Source organism: Panulirus ornatus, chromosome 62 (genome assembly GCF_036320965.1).
Source record: "Panulirus ornatus isolate Po-2019 chromosome 62, ASM3632096v1, whole genome shotgun sequence".
In the NCBI taxonomy this organism is placed as follows: Eukaryota; Metazoa; Arthropoda; class Malacostraca; order Decapoda; family Palinuridae; genus Panulirus; species Panulirus ornatus.
This window is the reverse complement of record NC_092285.1, coordinates 12398-33336: the sequence shown is the minus strand read 5'-3', so window position 1 is coordinate 33336 and position 20939 is coordinate 12398. Positions and strand designations below refer to the sequence as shown.

The following is a 20939-nucleotide window of genomic DNA, read 5'->3' as shown; positions in this document are numbered from 1 at the left end:
AACAGTTCGCATACGTGTCTTGGAAATTCCCGTCGACAAAGGTTGTTTTGGGAAATACCACATTAAAAGCAGGACGAGCATATTGCTCATGTTTTAGTCTGGTCTGTTGACACACTTCTGTTGATGCTGTGTCCATTTATTATTACACGTTAGGGAAGTACTATAAATACATATGGGGTCATTGTAAACCATCGGGGAAATTCCATATTCTATGGTGAGTGTGGTAAATGGTGATATAGGTTGGTAGTCCTGGCTATGGCCGTCCTCGGAGATGTACTATCTATAATCGCGATAAAATATATTTCCATCGTCGAGGACAAAATTTATTCTTAAGATCACATTTTGTCTCAGTCGTGGTTTACCGTAAAAAAACAAACAAGTAAAACATTGTTTAGAAATTGACTGACGTCAGAAGAGTCGGAATATATCATAAACGTGGACGACGTCTGAATCCGAATTGTTACATTGACTCTGACTTGGTCGGACTGACATTCAAAATATATACTTTATTATAGAGCAAAAGAAATTTTCCTACATAAACTTTTAGTAACACACGCATGTAGCACGAGTACATGGAATATTAGTAAGTGTATAGTCAAAAATGAATGTTACAAAACGATAAAAGGCCATGCAAGTCATTTCATTGGATTGAGACAACGCCTTGCCATACAATAAAGCCCCGCTTCTGCTTCGAGATGGCGGAGGAGCGCGGTCATTCAGAAACCGAAGATTACTATGTTTCTGGTTCATACGTTCATTTCCTGGGTTGTTGTGGTGAGTGACAATATCGCGTTGAGGGTTCCGGGAAGTGTAGTGGTGGAGGAGACTTCAGGAGACTAGAGAAGAGGTAAGGTACTGGTCACTGAGATACTCGGGGTAAAACCCAATTTGCTGACACAAGTCTTGTGGTGGTGGAAAGGTGAGGATATGTGGCCACAGGTGTCAGGTCGCCGGCTCGGTAGCTGCCAGCTGGCTTCGTGCTCCCGGCTCGGAGTTGAATGATGTTTGCATAAACAAAGGTCTTATTTCTAGCCAGGTATGAGTAACATTTGGAGATTAATGGTTGTAACCAATGTAGAGTGAGTGGTGAACTAGAGTTAGGTGTACTTAGTATAATTAGCACAGCTAGAAAATGTAGAAAACCTATGAACTCTGTAGACAGACACTTCGAAGTATATTACTATTCACTCAGATGACAGCTTATGATTATTCATCCCGGAATGTGTAACCCGCCAATCACATTATTACAGTTAACATGGTTTTGGTAAATTGGCGGTTTAGCTCATTTGAAAAACTTTTTTTTTTTCTTATGGATGTCCAACATACAAACAGTAACAGACCACCGGGTCCTTTTGAAGCTTCACGTTTCCAGGGAAAGAAATTAGAAATCTGCTGTAAGAGTTCGCCCCACTGCCAAATATCCCTTATACGTGGCCACTTCATGCGTTATCACAGCAGCAGACCACAAAAATAATGGTACATTTCCATTATGATCATGTACTTCTGGGGATGTCAGGTAAGATTTTGATAGGCTGTGGTCGGCTTTGCTGGGAGCTACTGCACTGGGTCACAGTGAGGTAGGCTAGAATAAGTGGGTGAGTGGTGGCTTCTGTACTGGATCATGGTGACGTAGGGTAGCTTCGGTCAGCCGTGAAGCGGTGGCTAGTATACTGGATCACGGTGAGGTGGCCCAGAAATGGGCGATGAGAGTTGTGGCTACTTTACTGAGTTATGGTGAGGTAGGCTAGTGTCGGCTGGCCGGGGAGTGGCAGCTCGTCTACTAGATGGCGTTGAGGTAGGCTAGGATCGGCTGGCCAGGGAGCAGCAGCTTGTCTACTGGATTGCGTTTGAGGTAGGCTAGGGTTGGCTGGTTAGGGTCTGGCAGCTCGTCTACTGGATCGGTAAGGTCGGCTGGCCAGGGAGCGGCAGCTTGTCTACTAGATCGCGGTAAGGTAGGCTAGTGTCGGCTGGCCAGGGATCGGCAGCTTGTCTACTGGATCTCGGTGAGGTAGGCTAAGGGCAGCTGGCCAGGGAGCGGCAGCTTCTCTACTGGATCGCGGTGAGGTAGGCTAGGGTCGGCTGGCCAGGGAGTGGCAGCTCGTCTACTGGATCGCGTTGAGGTAGGCAAGGGTCGGCTGGCCAGGGAGCGGCAGCTTGTCTACTGGATCGCGGTGAGGTAGGCTAGGGTCGGCTGGCCAGGGAGCGCCAGCTTGTCTACTGGATCGCGGTGAGGTAGGCAAGGGTCGGCTGGCCGGGGAGTGGCAGCTCGTCTACTGGATTATATTGAGGTAGGCTAGAGTCGGCTGGCCAGGGAGTGGCAGCTTGTCTCCTTGATTGCGTTGAGGTAGCCTAGGGTCGGCTGCCAGGTAGTGGCAGCTCGTCTACTGGATTATATTGAGGTAGGCTAGGGTCGGCTGGCCGGGGAGTGGCAGCTCGTCTACTGAATCGCGTTGAGGTAGGCTAGGGTCGGCTGGCCAGGGAGCGGCAGCTTGTCTAATGGATCGCGGTGAGGTAGGCAAGGGTCGGCTGGCCAGGGAGCAGCAGCTTGTCTACTGGATCGCGTTGAGTTGGCTAGGGTCGGCTGTCCAGGAAGCGGCAGCTTCTCGGCTGGCCAGGGAGTGGCAGCTCGACTACTGGATCACGTTGAGGTAGGCAAGGGTTGGCTGGCCAGTGAGCGGCAGCTTATCTACTGGATCTCGGTGAGGTAGGCTAAGGTTGGCTGGCCAGGGAGCGGCAACTTGTCTACTTGATCGCGGTGAGGTAGGCTAGGGTCTGCTGGCCAGGGAGCGGCAGCTTATCTACTAGATCTCGGCGAGGTAGGCTAAGGTCGGCTGGCCAGGGAGCGGCAGTTTGTCTACTGGATCGCGGTGAGGTAGGCTAGGGTCGGCTGGCCAGGGAGCGGCAGCTTGTCTACTGGATCGCGGTGAGGTAGGCTCAGGTCGGCTGGCCAGAGAGTGGCAGCTCGTCTATTGGAGTATATTGAGGTAGGCTAGGGTCGGCTGGCCAGTGAGTGGCAGCTCGTCTACTTGATCGCGTTGAGGTAGGCAAGGGTAGGCTGGCCAAAGAGCGGCAGCTTGTCTGCTGGATCGCGGTGAGGTAGGCAATTGTCGGCTAGCCAGGGTGTGGCAGCTCGTCTACTGTATAGAGTTCAGGTAGGCAAAGGTCTGCTGACCAGGGAGCGGTACCTTGTCTACTGGATCACGTTGAGGTACACACAGCAAAAAAAACTATAGCACGTTTTTTGTACGAAACAAAATGACGCACCAGACGTGGAATAATGGAACAGTCAACATTTTCCTGTGAGATGTTGGTAGCCCTGATGTCCCTGCCTGTTGGTGTCCTCACCTATCTAATGGCAACGATATATCCTTCCGTATGTAGTACAGTAGATGGGATACGTGAATTGAGCATGTGAATGTAATATTCTGCACAGAAATGCATATTGCAGTAATCATTATCTCTTGCAAAGTGTGAAATTCGTGGTGTAAAATAATATACTACATGGTAACTACGACACCCTGCTTCATACCGGCGGTGATTTATCTGTCTGCTGGTTTAATCACCAACCTCACGTAATATGTAGTATCACCTGTGTGACTGATAACAGTAAGTCACAAACCTGGCACCACATCTTAGTATTTAGTAAACCAACATGAAAAGTAATGACTCTTTTCATGGATCTGCATTAGTTAACTTCCCTTTAACAGTGAAAATCAGATTTCTATTTAACATGACCATAGACATGTTGTTGGAGGTTAAGAAAGTAATTTTTGACTGTAAGTTTTATTTCAATACTTGGTATAACCTTCTCCCGTTGCCAACACTTCATTGAGCCTTCGAGGCATGGATGCCACTAACGTCTGCGTTAAGTTCCTACCAGAAGGGCTTCGCAGATGTTCCCATGCTTGTAAAGCATCATTTACGACTGTAGCACGACATCGATGTTGTCGGTCAGGCATCCTTTCTGCATGGCAGCCCATACGTGCTCTATCGGGTTGAGATCAGGCGATTTTGCAGGATGTGGCAACACTGTTATACGTGGATGGCGAGCATACCACGCCTTTGCAACCCTGGATGTGTAAAATGGGCTGTTATGTTGGACGAGGTAAAATGGCTGCGGCTCTGGAAACGGCATAGCCCCCACTGAAGGTAGCAAGACCTCCTCCAGTATCTCAACGTATCTAGGTCCGGTCAACTGGCCAGGCCCGACATCCACCAATTCACCGACACCAGCACCATGGATCCAACCAAATAGTCCTGCACTGACACGCCCACTCCTCCTGCTACCCACCACATGTGTCTCGTATATGGTTATATAAAATGTATAAAATTACATAAGACATTGTGTCTTACTCGTATTAGTGCAACTGATGCTGCAATATAGATTAAGATGATAACTTAGTAAATTAAAAAATATTAACTAACAATATATAATATTTATTGTGAAATCACATCGTAAATGGAGATTATTGCTACAGTAGTTACATATGCAGTATAAAGTGATCATGATCACTGTTATTCACTTAAAAAATAATGACTGTGTATAACTAAAATGTAATACTGCAGCACAACAGGACGTTTCAAGCAGCAAACGACTGTGCTGGCCGTGGCACCCTGGTTTCAAAGCACTTCCGGAACGGTTGTTCATGTTGGCCTCACCAGAAATTGTCATTATAAAATGGAAAATATGTTATATAGCATAACCTGTGTGTGTGTGTGTGTGTGTGTGTGTGTGTTTCTGAGAGAGAGAGAGACAGACAGACAGAGAAAGAGCTAACCTGGTGTTAGGATGTCGCCAAACATGTTTGTTTGCAGGAGGACCATCGCTGCAGAAGGTTTTTTCATCACAAAAGATGACGTTCTCCCAAAACTGATGTGGCTTGTCCGCATACTCCAACGCATACTCCACCCTGCTCTCCATGTTTGCCTCACTTAACATAGGTTTTGTTGCTGGTATACGACCACGTAGCCCATCAGAGTGATGTCTGTTTCGGACAGTTTGAGTGGTGCACTGCAGACCAAGAGTATCCCGAATGTTGCTAGCGGGCGTGAAGGGGGCAGCAGCAATGACAGCTGCTATGGCCTAGGGAAAGGATGACATATTGCAAATATAACATGTGATGTGGTTGTTTACATAACATCAAGTGGTCCAGTATACCTATATATGCAACATCATTACCTGATCATCTTCCGGGTTTGTGCAACGTGGGCGCCCACGCCGATGCCTGTTGTCTGTGTTGCCCAACTCTGCCTGTCGGCGAATCCATCGTGCTACGGTTGACCGGTGAATACCAAGACGTTTCCTAATTTCAGAGTCGCTGTAGCCCTCATTATGAAGCTGTAGAATAGCTTCACGTGTCTCTTGTGAGGTCTCCATGGTAAAATTAGATATGCCACAAAAACAACCTTTCGACATCGGCTCGCAGTGAACTATACCCGCGCTGTTTCATTGTTTCAAAAATATATCGCATGTCTCATTACATTTCCTGCTGGACACGAAATGGCGGTGTAAGATAACCTTTATGGACTGCCACGAACCCAGATGTGCTATAGAATAATACAATATCAATAGTAAAACATCTTCTCCCAAATTACACCTATACAATATGAAGCTATTGTGTTTACCTCGCATCACATTGAGGTATGCTGCAGCTACCACATACGGGGGTTGCCGCATATAGCTGTGTGTGTCTCACAGCTATATTACACACACCAATTCAAAAGTAGGAGTTCGTACTGCCTTGTATGATGTAATTTTATTGTTAATGATATAATGCCGCTCTTGTGGCACGCAACTTCCATGGGTCTAGCATAGGACTCTGGAAACCTGTGGCTTCCAGGCACGTATACCAACCTTACCGGCATGGTACAACAGGTAGGTCAGTGATCATTACAGACGTCTTCAGACCCCCTCTGCGCGATAGTTTTTTTTGTTGTGCGTACGCTAGGGTCGGCTGGCCAGGGAGCGGCAGCTTGTCTACTGGATCACTGAGGTAGGCTAGGGTCGGCTGGCCAGGGAGCGGCAGCTTGTCTACTGGATCGCACTGAGGTATGTTAGGGTCGGCTGGCCAGGGAGCGGCAGCTTGTCTACTGGATCGCGCGATAAGGTAGGCTAAGGTGAACCGGAGTGACGAGAGGCTGGTGCTCAGAGGTCGCATGATCACTCTCCTTGATAATGTTTTGTCCATACGGGTGGTGGAGAGCAGTAACCTTAACAACTTAATGGAAGTTATGAGTGTCTGTGAAAAGGAGTGGGGGAAATGGCAGCAATAATGAAGGCTGCATAGAGAATGAGGTCCCTGCATCAGAGTTTATTAGCAGCCAAATACTTCGGGTGACTATATTTGAGTATGGCTAAACCTTGATAACAATGAAGTAGGCAATATATCTGGAAATATTATCATCATTACTGTAACCACAATTTCATACTAAAGATATTATGTAGATTATGTAAAAGTTGTGAAATTAGGCTTATAACTATCTAAACTTGATAATTGAAATTGAAATGTTCAATTTAGGCAACTGATTGTATCCATTCCCTGTGAACATGGTTGTGTTTTATTGTTTGGCAGAGAGAACAGGAGCTGCAAAGGTGACCTCCCTCCAGCGAACGTGATGGGCATAAGACGTCTCCCCGTTGAGCGACAGGCGAATATTGCACGACAAAGGAACACACCACAGAACTCCAGCGAGGAATGAACTCCTGAGGGAACAGCACACATCCCGAGCGAAACTCAGATTCTTGTCTGAAGCAGTGTTCACGGAGGTGATGTGTGTGTCTCCAACTCTCATGGCAAGGTTCACTGCTGGAGGAGGAACTGTACCAGGCAGGAAGTTAATGATTTGTTGCTGTTCAAAAATTTAGAACGTCGTATTTATGGTAATAAAAAATTCACTGCGGACACCCAAATGTTAATCATATACTGTTTATACAACACAAATGATATAAATCCTGCCGAACCAGTACAATAAACGTTAAAATCATACAATGTTCCACAGGCACAAATGACCGAGCCAACATGAGCGAGGAGGCCCGTACATGTCACTTTACCTACTACATCTAGAGGAAAGTGACATTACATGGCCTGGGTGACGTTTTCCACATTGGAGGTCGCTTTACCGCAACCACTGTCGCAGTAACTGCTGAAGGAACGTTTCTTGCCGTCTCTGCAGGCGAGGGGTTTACCTCTCCCTGCCGGGCATGTCATTTCTATTAGCGACATGTTCCCCGTCCACACTGCTCGTGTTGTTGAACGCTGGTCCCTAGGAACAAGACACCCTACAGCTCCTGGACTAGGCCTGCAAAGGAGTGGACCTGATTGTCATTGAACATATTTGGGCAGAAATGGCTTACACCTGGCCACCAGGAGACGAGAAGTGTAGCCATCAACTACTGAACCACGTCCACGCCCTTCGGGAACTCTGCAGGCTGGACAGGGTATTGAATTGTACCTAAAAGTTGGGTTTTGTTTATCTCTGGAAATTGATAAGTTTATTATTGCTTAGTATACATTAGTGTCAATAATAAGCAGAGGACAATGTGTACTTATACGATATGTAGAGGAAAATATGTGTATGTGATTTATTCACGTTATGGAGGGTTGTTCTTGCCCAGTTGTGAATTAAATGGCAGCCACCAACATTTTTGTTTGTCTCTCCAGCTGTATGAATTTATGATCGAGTGATAACGATTACAATAAGATATTTGATCTTTTGTTTGATTTTATGTCTATTGTTTTTAAGCTGTATTAAAGGCAGAGCCTTCCACCAACACATAGCAACGCACCAGTGTGATACGATCGAAGAGTCGTCAGTAAAGAGAAAGAAATCAATGATTTGAGTATCGGCCACTTTTACTGCTGACGAATGATGGAGTGTATCCATGTCCTGCTTACGAGAAGGACAAATTCATAGTGATAGGAGTATCCAAGTGAATATCATAATGGGGAAATCGTGTGGCATAATTGTAACCTATTTCCATGATATCAGCAGTGTTCAGTTAAGTATACACCTTGCTGCTCAGATACTAAACCGTACTACAGCAGCACTTGGTTCAGTGGTTTGCATTAGCCACTTGCAGCCTTCTCCTACCTTCAGCTTGATAGATATTACACCCTCTCTAACTGAAATGTCTGAGGTACATTTTAATGGTTAGGATGATGAATGAGGATGAATGTCACTAGACCATCGTAGAAGTTGATGGTATAGAGATAAGTTCTACTTTCATCCACAGAGGATAATGATACTATGTATAGTTGTATACATGTACCACAGATATCTATAGATAATCATTGCTCTTACCGTACCAAAAACACAAAAGTTATACGAAAGGATTGGAAGGAAATATTGGAAGCAAATTGGAAGCAAATATTATACGAAAGAATTGGAAGCAAATAATGTTGAAACAGTGATTATAAGAGGGATACTGTGTGCCAATGTTTAAGAAATTTTGCTGAGAAGAAATGTAGATACAATGATAGATCTATGTGCTCCCAACAGTGAGAAGCATACAAATTCTCAGTGGAATAAGGGTAATAACAGAAAAGAAATACAGAATCTTGAACATTTTTCAGAGATACAAAAGAATATTTTATAGGAAATATACAAAGATGACTAAATACTTTACTACATCTCTTATTATATAAACAGTATCTATTTCTCATACAAGAAGTTTTCCATACGTTTTCAGCAATTCAAAATATGCATGTACGTACAGTCTATCATAAGGTGAGAACAAAATGTGTTCTGATATATACTAATCAATACTGTTTTGCACTAAATGAATATCACACGATCAATTGTTTCCTTTTATCACAATATTTAAGAATGAGGTGAAATGTAAGAGTATTAGGGAAATCTAAATTACAATAAATTACCAGTACAAATTCAAGAAAGGAAAACGAAAAAAGAAAATTATGTTCTTGAGCCATGAAGAAAATTCTGTGTCATTTAACAAAACGTCAAGTTTATATTAAGTTTTCCCCATTGCTAAAGCAAAACATAACATTTATACCACATAAAAGTAGAACAAAGGACTTTATTCCTTGCAGAAATTATGGCAGATTTGAGTAGCTTACAATTACCTTTAGGTTCCCGTTTTCTTTGGTAGTTAAGGTGTATATTTCCCGTTTTCTAATAGTTCTTAATCGACCTCCAGATAGCGTTACTGCCAGCATCACAAAAATCAGTATGTCAAACTCTTTAAGTTGCGCTTCTTTGTATGTGTTTATCGCTGAGCTCGGCCGCCATTTGCAGTCTTATTTGTATCGTCTCCCAAGACGGACGTGTTCTTACGCTCTGTATTTAAAGTCTGTGTTGCCTGCTGTCGTAGCGTCTACTCGTCTTTTCGGTAAGTCAGACTTTGCTTACCACTATGACAATGTTTCTGTGCATTTTTCCTTGGCAAGTGAGGCTTCCATGAGCTTTTATTCCGCGTATCAATACGTAGGATGGATTACACAGCTACTAGCTAGGATGCCATTTTGGGTTCGTTTAGAATGCCATGATCAACCTTCTACTTTCAGCCTTTCTATCTTCAGTTACCCTTCACTGCTTTCTTCGGATTATTTACATATATCTAAATTTGATGTATATTTACTAGTGTTAATTATATGTGAAGTGCTGCTTCCGGTAGCCTTGTACGTTCGTGTTTTAACTCTAGTCTTTATAGAGGTGTTTTTCACTCGGTGCAGTGTTTATAAAGAAAGTGATTTTTAAAAATCAATGCAATATTTTGCTATTTGTCCGTATGCTCCGGGCTGGGATCAGGATAAACATACAGAGAAACGCCAGTCAGGCAAGCCACCACTGCTCCCTAGCTGTGGTAGCCATAACTACATGCGCAGTGACATTGCGCAGGGCAATGTGCAGTCGTAGTTGTTCCGACCACAGTCTCGTACCAGCTACTGACCTGTACGGAGCTGTTGCCGGTCTTTCAGAGCTAGGTTGTAGCTATTCCTCCCTGTGTTGTCGCCACCCTTGCTTAGTTTTGTAAGTTTTTTGAAAGTTATTGTTCATCAATATCTTTTATAAGGTTGTTCTATGCAAAATCGATCTTTCATTGACGGTTGTCCGCAAGAGAACTCCGCTTGGCCTTTGTGCGACCGGCTCCGCCTTGAAACTTTTCTGCATAAAACAATTGCCCGATCTTTCTTTTTTCGGGATAGTTAGTTTTTTTTCCACTATCTGGGGTGGTTTGGCATTCCAGATTTTGAGGTTAGGCCCCTTTAGGATAGACATAGGTAAGATAGACATAGGTAACGGACGCTTCCATAAAAAAGAAAGAAACGCTGATTTTGTGTTGACCCATACGACCAGAGCAACGACTCTTGCTTCCCTCAGTCTCTTCCTAATCAGAAACGTCATTGATGGTTGGTTTGGACATGTTGAAACGATTAGGAAACTGGTTAGTGGTGATTTGATAAGTCGATGAAACAGGTAGCGGAGCTACTTAAGTTGACGAAGTTCCATATTCATGACGTGGTCTCGATACCCGTTGCCATGAATTCATGCAGGGGAGTCATCTACTGAACTGATGTCATGGATATGTCAGAGGACGACATTGTGAAGGAACTAGCAAACGACGACGTTATCGCTGCCTGGCTCATCACCAAAGTTGATTGCTCCATGAAAAAGAGGATTTATTTATAGCCAGGTTAATGAGTCATGGGAGACCATTGGCTGTAACCACTGGTGAATGACTGGTCAACTATAGGTGAACATGGTGGAAGTGTGGCCAACTCTGTAGTTCCTACTGCAAGAAAGATGTAGAGTAAAGTAATTCGTCTGGAACTTTGGTTTATGTTACGATTCGTTCAGGCAACAGCTTTTAATTGCTCACAGCCTTTTGGAACGTCTGACCCCTCCAAATAGGTTATTACAGTTATATGGTTGTTTGCCTTAATTAGCAGTAGAGCTCAACATGGGAATAATGACTACCTACCTTTTGTATTTGCAGTATACAAAGAATAAGAGACCAGCTTTTGAAGCTCCTTTTACTGGTAAATGATGACATACAATTGCATCTTGTTTACCCTAACGTTTCACAGATCAAGAATTGTAAGGATAACATTGCTAGCGAGAGGCTTTTGTCCTTGCAGTTGCCACCAATTTGAAGCATATATTTAAAGATGGATGATAATAGATTAAACTATAATGTACCCATGATTTCAGATCTATCATGACCCACACACAAACATTGGTAGCTGTTACATATAATATTTCTTAATTTAACTTAATATCAATAGAAAAATATGCCTTAATGTGTTCAAGCTGAAAGGAAAATTAAGACACCGTTCATTTCCAGAATTCCAGTCAAACAACGGGTTGGATATGATGACACTCCGACCACCGTCGAGGACCACCCTCAGTCGCCTGCTGACGTCGCAAGAGAGAGGGAGGAAGCCGTCATGAGAGCAATCAAGTGTCTTGCCTCAAGGAGTGTGGTACCTCCTCCACGTGTAAGTTTGATAGTGGGGTAAACCTTCGTCGAGTCAAGGAGGGTGGTACCTCCACGTGCGAGTTTGATAGGGGGTAAATCTTCATCGAGTCGAGGAGAGTGGTACCTCCTTCACGTGTGAGTTTGATTAGGGGTAAACCTTCGTCGAGTCAAGGAGAGTGGTACCTCCTTCACGTGTGAGTTTGATTAGGGGTAAACCTTAGTCGAGTCAAGGAGGGTGGTACCTCCTTCACGTGTACGTTTGATAGGGGGTAAACCTTCGTCGACTCAAGGAGGGTGGTACCTCTTTCACGTGTAAGTTTCATAGGGGGATAAACCTTCGTCGAGTCGAGGCGTCAACCACCGACATAAATGATTGACATGACGGTATGTGGCAGACTGGGACCCTCCCTGTGACTTGTGTCACGATTGGGAGCATTTGGTTCCTCAGGGAGCGCTATGCTCTCATGGTATTGTTAGCCGGGAGATCATAATTTTGTGTCGGAGAGAGAGCTGCCGTAGCACCCTAGGGAGGGAGAGAGAGACATTAAACCCGGCGCGTGGCAGTAAGACTTGCGTCTTAGCGTATGACTCGCTCGTTATGTGTCATGGGTCTTCGTCTGTCTTGGAGTGATCCGCCGCCGTGTATCAGGATGGGACGTGCCAATGCGCCAGGATATGAGGTGCAGACCCATGTCAGTTGGTGAGATCGTCATTTGAAATTGAACGGCTTTGATTTTAGAGGACGAGTCGGGCGTTGTTGTTTGTCATTGTTGAGGGGGGGGGGGAGAGAACCTCTCGTCTTGTGCCAGAGAACAACAGACCGCCGTGGTAAACTATCGTACATCGGGGCATGAGCCTACTACGTGTGGTCGAATCGAAGCCGCTGATTTCTGTCAGGGAGTGAGTAGCGTTCCTCCACCGTCACATAGGAAGCCGCCCTTGTGTGCCAGGGAGTTAGTGGGAACAGTGTGTCCTAGAGTGAGGTGCCAACATGTGCTAGAGAAAGAGCCAGAGAATCTGTCAGTGTGAGCAGGCATTCTTTCCCACGGGAGTTTGTTAGGAAGTGAGCAGCGGTTTTGTGTTGTCGCCACTGTAGTAGTGTGAGGTAGGAAGCCAGCCTTCTGCATCAGGGAGTTAGTCATGTATTGTTTCATGGTGTGAACTACCCACGTATGTTAGACAAAACCACCGACGTGTTTTTGCCTCTAAGGCGTGTGTGTCAGGCAGGAAGTAATCGTAACGGAGTTAGGCCATGTAGTGTATCTGGGAGTGAGCTACCGATGTGTATCAGAGACGATGCCACCGACGTCTATCAGGGAGTGAGCAGTGTTTTTAGTGTGTCAGGTAAGAAGCCATACCGTTGCGTGTCAGAGAGAGAGGATCGAATTTGGTTTGCCATGAAGTGAGCTACCGACACACGTGTGTTAGAGACGAAGCTCATCGATGACTGTTGGAGAGTAGGCAAAGTTTTTGAGTTCGTCGAAGTAACGTGTGTTCAAGTAAGCTACCGACGTGTATCACAAACTGAGCCACCGACGCCTGTCGAGAGTGAGTAACGCTTTCTTTTCACATTTGTAGTGTGTAAGGCAGGAAGCCGCAATGTATGTATAAACGAATTAGTCGAAGTAGATTGTCGAGGAATGAACCAACGACGCCACACTAAAGCGTCCCTTTAGGACATTTGTTATAGCTAATGCCAGACGACTATTTTCCACTTGCATGGTTTATGGGTCGTCAAAGTAAAGCTTTACATTCAGTCTTTTATTTTGGCTAACGGTAGACGGTTTTATATAGGTTTTGTGGGACACATATGTGAGTCGTCGAATTAAAGTTTTACTTGAGGAAATTTCCTCTGGCTAACACTTGTGCGTGCTACATGGGTCATCAAAGAAAAGCTGCACGTTGGTGACTTTACTCTGGCTTCGCCAGACAATTTCATTTTGCTGTTGAGGGCAACACAGGTAATCAAAGTAAAGCCTTACTCTTGAGTTTATGCTGAACAATGCCAAACGATATTTGGCAGTTCTATCGAGCTCCACAGGTCATCAAAATAAGCTTCACTTTGGGAATTATATATTTTTGGTACATGACTGGCGATTATATTTAGCTTTTAGGGAGTGATATGAGCTTAAGGTATTAGTCGGTAGGTTATGTGTTAGGGAGCGAGTTGCCGTAGTCCCCCAAGGAGAGAGCCACTGCAGGGGGTGGTGGTGGCTGACACCCTACTGTCAGGGAGTGAATCGCCGGCATGTGTCGGGCTTCATTGTCAGTCTTGGAGTGCGCTGACGTCCTGTGTCAGCAGGAAACGGACCAACACGCGCCAGGCTGTGAGATGCTGACGTATGTCAGCTGGTGAGACATCATTGGAAAAAGCGGCTCTGATGGTACAGTCGTTCTTGTTTAACAGGGAAGGAATACCTTACTTTTCTCAGACAACAAGCCGTTGTAGTGCACTGTCGTACGTCAAGACGTACGTAATATATATATATATATATATATACTCGTTAACAAGATGCCTTCATTAGGGCATTCAGGTGCCCCTGCTGCCTCGAACATAGTATGAAAAATAAATAGACCACAACAGTTCGCATACGTGTCTTGGAAATTCCCGTCGACAAAGGTTGTTTTGGGAAATACCACATTAAAAGCAGGACGAGCATATTGCTCATGTTTTAGTCTGGTCTGTTGACACACTTCTGTTGATGCTGTGTCCATTTATTATTACACGTTAGGGAAGTACTATAAATACATATGGGGTCATTGGAAACCATCGGTGAAATTCCATATTCTATGGTGAGTGTGGTAAATGGTGATATAGGTTGGTAGTCCTGGCTATGGCCGTCCTCGGAGATGTACTATCTATAATCGCGATAAAAATATATTTCCATCGTCGAGGACAAAATTTATTCTTAAGATCACATTTTGTCTCAGTCGTGGCTTACCGTAAAAAAACAAACAAGTAAAACATTGTTTAGAAATTGACTGACGTCAGAAGAGTCGGAATATATCATAAACGTGGACGACGTCTGAATCCGAATTGTTACATTGACTCTGACTTGGTCGGACTGACATCCAAAATATATACTTTATTATAGAGCAAAAGAAATTTTCCTACATAAACTTTTAGTAACACACGCATGTAGCACGAGTACATGGAATATTAGTAAGTGTATAGTCATAAATGAATGTTACAAAACGATAAAAGGCCATGCAAGTCATTTCATTGGATTGAGACAACGCCTTGCCATACAGTAAAGCCCCGCTTCTGCTTCGAGATGGCGGAGGAGCGCGGTCATTCACAAAACCGAAGATTACTATGTTTCTGGTTCATACGTTCATTTCCTGGGTTGTTTTGGTGAGTGACAATATCGCGTTGAGGGTTCCGGGAAGTGTAGTGGTGGAGGAGACTTCAGGAGACTAGAGAAGAGGTAAGGTACTGGTCATTGAGATACTCGGGGTAAAACCCAATTTGCTGACACAAGTCTTGTGGTGGTGGAAAGATGAGGATATGTGGCCACAGGTGTCAGGTCGCCGGCTCGGTAGCTGCCAGCTGGCTTCGTGCTCCCGGCTCGGAGTTGAATGATGTTTGCATAAACAAAGGTCTTATTTCTAGCCAGGTATGAGTAACATTTGGAGATTAATGGTTGTAACCAATGTAGAGTGAGTGGTGAACTAGAGTTAGGTGTACTTAGTATAATTAGCACAGCTAGAAAATGTAGAAAACCTATGAACTCTGTAGACAGACACTTCGTAGTATATTACTATTCACTCAGATGACAGCTTATGATTATTCATCCCGGAATGTGTAACCCGCCAATCACATTATTACAGTTAACATGGTTTTGGTAAATTGGCGGTTTAACTCATTTGAAAAACTTTTTTTTTTTCTTATGGATGTCCAACATACAAACAGTAACAGACCACCGGGTCCTTTTTTAAGCTTCACGTTTCCAGGGAAAGAAATTAGAAATCTGCTGTAAGAGTTCGCCCCACTTCCAAATATCCCTTATACGTGGCCACTTCATGCGTTATCACAGCAGCAGACCACAAAAATAATGGTACATTTCCATTATGATCATGTACTTCTGGGGATGTTAGGTAAGATTTTCATAGGCTGTGGTCGGCTTTGCGGGGAGCTACTGCACTGGGTCACAGTGAGGTAGGCTAGAATAAGTGGGTGAGTGGTGGCTTCTGTACTGGATCATGGTGACGTAGGGTAGCTTCGGTCAGCCGTGAAGCGGTGGCTAGTATACTGGACCACGGTGAGGTGGCCCAGAAATGGGCGATGAGAGTTGTGGCTACTTTACTGAGTTATGGTGAGGTAGGCTAGTGTCGGCTGGCCGGGGAGTGGCAGCTCGTCTACTGGATCGCGGTGAGGTAGGCTAGGATCGGCTGGCCAGGGAGCAGCAGCTTGTCTACTGGATTGCGTTGAGGTAGGCTAGGGTCGGCTGCCAGGGACTGGCAGCTAGTCTACTGGATCGCTTTGAGGAAGGCTAGGGTCGGCTGGCCAGGGAGTGGCAGCTTGTCTACTGGATCGCGGTGAGGTAGGCTAGGGTCGGCTGGCCAGGGACTGGCAGCTCGTCTATTGGATCGCTTTGAGGAAGGCTAGGGTCGGCTGGCCAGGGAGCGGCAGCTTGTCTACTGGATCGCGGTGAGGTAGGCTTGGGTCGGCTGGCCAGGGAGTGGCAGCTCGTTAACTGGATTATATTGAGGCAGGCTATGGTCGGCTGGCCAGTGAGTGGCAGCTCGTCTACTGTATCGCGTTGAGGTAGGCAAGGGTAGGCTGGCCAGGGTGTGGCAGCTCGTCTACTGGATCGAGTTGAGGTAGGCAAAGGTCTAATGGCCAGGGAGCGGTACCTTGTCTACTGGATCACGTTGAGGTACACACAGCAAAAAAAACTATCGCGCGTTTTTTGTACGAAACATAATGACGTACTAGACGTGGAATAATGGAACAGTCAACATTTTCCTGTGAGATGGTGGTAGCACTGATATCCCTGCCTGTGGGTGCCCTTACCTATCTAATGGCAACGATATATCCTTCCGTATGTAGTACAGTAGATGGGATACGTAAAGTGAGCATGTGAATGTAATATTCTGCACAGTAATGCATATTGCAGTATTCATTATCTCTTGCATAGTGTCAAATTCCTGGTGTAAAAGAATATACTACATGGTAACTACGACACCCTACTTCATACCGGCGGTGATTTATCTGTCTGCTGGTTTAGATTAATCGGCAACCTCACGGAATATGTAGTATCACCTGTGTGACTGATAACAGTATGTCACAAACCTGGCACCACATCATAGTATTTAGTAAACCAACATGAAAAGTAATGACTCTTTTCATGGATCTGCATTAGTTAACTTCCCTTTAACAGTGAAAATCAGAGTTCTATTTAACATGACCATAGACATGTTGTTGGAGGTTAAGAAAGTAATCTTTGACTGTAAGTTTTATTATTTCAATACTTGGTATAACCTCCTCCCGTTGCCAACACTTCATTGAGCCTTCGAGGCATGTATGCCACTAACGTCTGCGTTAAGTTCCTACCAGAAGGGCTTCGCAGATGTTCCCAAGCTTGTAAAGCATCATTTACGACTGTAGCACGACATCGATGTTGTCGGTCAGGCATGCCTTTCTGCATGGCCGCCCATACGTGCTTTATCGGGTTGAGATCAGGCGATTTTGCAGGATGTGGCAACACTGTTATACGTGGATGGCGAGCATACCACGCCTTTGCAACCCTGGATGTGTGAACTGGGCTGTTATCTTGGACGAGGTAAAATGGCTCCGGCTCTGGAAACGGCATAGCCCCCACTGAAGGTAGCAGGACCTCCTCCAGTATCTCAACGTATCTAGGTCCGGTCAACTGGCCAGACAAGAAATGGCGGTGTAAGATAACCTTTATGGACTGCCACGAACCCATATGTGCTATAAAATAATACAATATCAATAGTAAAACATATTCTTCCCAAATTACACCTGTATAATATGAAGCTATTGTGTTTACCTCGCATCACATTGAAGTATGCTGCAGCTGCCACATGCGGAGGTTCCCGGATATAGCTGTGTGTGTCTCACAACTATATTGCACACACCAATTCAAAAGTAGGGGTTCGTACTGCCTTGTATGATGTAATTTTATTGTTGATTATATAATGCCGCTCTTGTGGCACCTAACTTACATGGGTCTAGCATAGGACTCTGGAAACCTGTGGCTTCCAGGCACGTATACCAACCCTACCGGTATGGTAGAAGAGGTAGGTCAGTGATCATTACAGACGTCTTCAGACCCCCTCTGCGCGATAGTTTTTTGTTGTGTGTACGTGTATATATATATATATATATATATATATATATATATATATATATATATATATATATATATATATATACTCGTTAACAAGATGCCTTGATTAGGGCATTCAGGTGCCCCTGCTGCCTCGGACATCGTATGAAAAATGAATCGACCACAACAGTTCGCATACTTGTCTTGGAAATTCCCGTCGACAATGGTTGTTTTGGGAAATACCACATTAAAAGCAGGCCGAGCATATTGCTCATGTTTTAGTCTGGTCTGTTTACACATTTCTGTTGATGCTGTGTCCATTTATTATTACACGTTAGGGAAGTACTATAAATACATATGGGGTCATTGGAAACCATCGGCGAAATTCCATTTTCTATGGTGAGTGTGGTAAATGGTGATATAGGTTGGTAGTCCTGGCTATGGCCGTCCTCGGAGATGTACTATCTATAATCGCGATAAATATTTCCATCGTCGAGGACAAAATGTATTCTTAAGATCACATTTTGTCTCAGTCGTGGTTTACCGTAAAAAAACAAACAAGTAAAACATTGTTTAGAAATTGACTGACGTCAGAAGAGTCGGAATATATCATAAACGTGGACGACGTCTGAATCCGAATTGTTACATTGACTCTGACTTGGACGGACTGACATTCAAAATATATACTTTATTATAGAGCAAAAGAAATTTTCCTACATAAACTTTTAGTAACACACGCATGTAGCACGAGTACATGGAATATTAGTAAGTGTATAGTCAAAAATGAACGTTACAAAACGATAAAAGGCCATGCAAGTCATTTCATTGGATTGAGACAACGCCTTGCCATACAATAAAGCCCCGCTTCTGCTTCGAGATGGCGGAGGAGCGCGGTCATTCAGAAACCGAAGATTACTATGTTTCTGGTTCATACGTTCATTTCCTGGGTTGTTGTGGTGAGTGACAATATCGCGTTGAGGGTTCCGGGAAGTGTAGTGGTGGAGGAGACTTCAGGAGACTAGAGAAGAGGTAAGGTACTGGTCACTGAGATACTCGGGGTAAAACCCAATTTGCTGAAACAAGTCTTGTGGTGGTGGAAAGGTGAGGATATGTGGCCACAGGTGTCATGTCGCCGGTTCGGTAGCTGCCAGCTGGCTTCGTGCTCCCGGCTCGGAGTTGAATGATGTTTGCATAAACAAAGGTCTTATTTCTAGCCAGGTATGAGTAACATTTGGAGATTAATGGTTGTAACCAATGTAGAGTGAGTGGTGAACTAGAGTTAGGTGAACTTAGTATAATTAGCAAAGCTAGAAAATGTAGAAAACCTATGAACTCTGTAGACAGACACTTCGAAGTATATTACTATTCACTCAGATGACAGCTTATGATTATTCATCCCGGAATGTGTAACCCGCCATTCACATTATTACAGTTAACATTGTTTTGGTAAATTGGCGGTTTAGCTCATTTGAAAAACTTTTTTTTTTCTTTTGGATGTCCAACATACAAACAGTAGCAGACCACCGGGTCCTTTTGAAGCTTCATGTTTCCAGGGAAAGAAATTAGAAATCTGCAGTAAGAGTTCGCCCCACTGCCAAATATCCCTTATACAGGGCCACTTCATGCGTTATCACAGCAGCAGACCACAAAAATAATGGTACATTTCCATTATGATCATGTACTTCTGGGGATGTTAGGTAAGATTTTCATAGGCTGTGGTCGGCTTTGCTGGGAGCTACTGCACTGGGTCACAGTGAGGTAGGCTAGAATAAGTGGGTGAGTGGTGGCTTCTGTACTGGATCATGGTGACGTAGGGTAGCTTCAGTCAGCCGTGAAGCGGTGGCTAGTATACTGGATCACGGTGAGGTGGCCCAGAAATGGGCGATGAGAGTTGTGGCTACTTTACTGAGTTATGGTGAGGTAGGCTAGTGTCGGCTGGCCGGGGAGTGGCAGCTCGTCTACTAGATGGCGTTGAGGTAGGCTAGGATCGGCTGGCCAGGGAGCAGCAGCTTGTCTACTGGATTGCGTTGAGGTAGGCTAGGGTCGGCTGGTTAGGGTCTGGCAGCTCGTCTACTGGATCGCTTTGAGGTAGGGTAGGGTCGGCTGGCCAGGGAGCGGCAGCTTGTCTACTGGATCGCGGTGAGGTAGGCTAGGGTCGGCTGGTTAGGGTCTGGCAGCTCGTCTACTGGATCGCTTTGAGGTAGGGTAGGGTCGGCTGGCCAGGGAGCGGCAGCTTGTCTACTGGATCGCGGTGAGGTAGGCTAGGGTCGGCTGCCAGGGAGTGGCAGCTCGTCTACTGGATTATATTGATATAGGCCAGGGTCGTCTGGCCGGGGAGTGGCAGCTCATCTATTGGAATATATTGAGGTAGACTAGGGTCGGCTGGCCAGGGAGTGGCAGCTCGTCTACTGAATCGCGTTGAGGGAGGCAAGGGTAGGTTAGCCAAAGAGCGGCAGCTTGTCCACTGCATTGCTTTGAGGTAGGCTAGGGTCGGCTGGCCGGGGAGTGGCAGCTCGTCTACTGAATCGCGTTGAGGTAGGCTAGGGTCGGCTGGCCAGGGAGCGGCAGCTTGTCTAATGGATCGCGGTGAGGTAGGCAAGGGTCGGCTGGCCAGGGAGCAGCAGCTTGTCTACTGGATCGCGTTGAGTTGGCTAGGGTCGGCTGTCCAGGAAGCGGCAGCTTCTCGGCTGGCCAGGGAGTGGCAGCTCGACTACTGGATCACGTTGAGGTAGGCAAGGGTTGGCTGGCCAGTGAGCGGCAGCTTATCTACTGGATCTCGGTGAGGTAGGCTAAGGTTGGCTGGCCAGGGAGCGGCAACTTGTCTACTTGATCGCGGTGAGGTAGGCTAGGGTCTGCTGGCCAGGGAGCGGCAGCTTGTCTACTAGATCTCGGCGAGGTAGGCTAAGGTCGGCTGGCCAGGGAGCGGCAGTTTGTCTACTGGATCGCGGTGAGGTAGGCTAGGGTCGGCTGGCCAGGGAGTGGCAGCTCGTCTACTGGATCGCTTTGAGGTAGGCAAGGGTCGGCTGTCCAGGGAGCGGCAGCTTGTCTACTGGATCGCGGTGAGGTAGGCTAGGGTCGGCTGGCCAGGGAGCGGCAGCTTGTCTACTGGATCGCGGTGAGGTAGGCTCAGGTCGGCTGGCCAGAGAGTGGCAGCTCGTCTATTGGAGTATATTGAGGTAGGCTAGGGTCGGCTGGCCAGTGAG

The 20939-nt window shown here is 45.6% G+C and overlaps 2 long non-coding RNA genes across 10 annotated transcripts in view; both read left to right on the top strand.

Moving 5' to 3' along the window:
* Positions 1 to 20939, top strand: part of LOC139745812 (uncharacterized) — a 50634-nt gene that overhangs the window by 21241 nt on the left and 8454 nt on the right. For all 9 annotated transcript variants that reach the window (XR_011711976.1, XR_011711977.1, XR_011711978.1 and 6 more), the window contains one exon: positions 11306 to 11459. This is a non-coding gene — a long non-coding RNA (uncharacterized lncRNA). The remainder of the gene's footprint in view (positions 1 to 11305; positions 11460 to 20939) is intronic.
* On the top strand, positions 689 to 7709 carry LOC139745813 (uncharacterized). Its single transcript, XR_011711984.1, has 3 exons — positions 689 to 847; positions 6573 to 6827; positions 7000 to 7709. It is a non-coding gene; the product is annotated as an uncharacterized lncRNA (long non-coding RNA).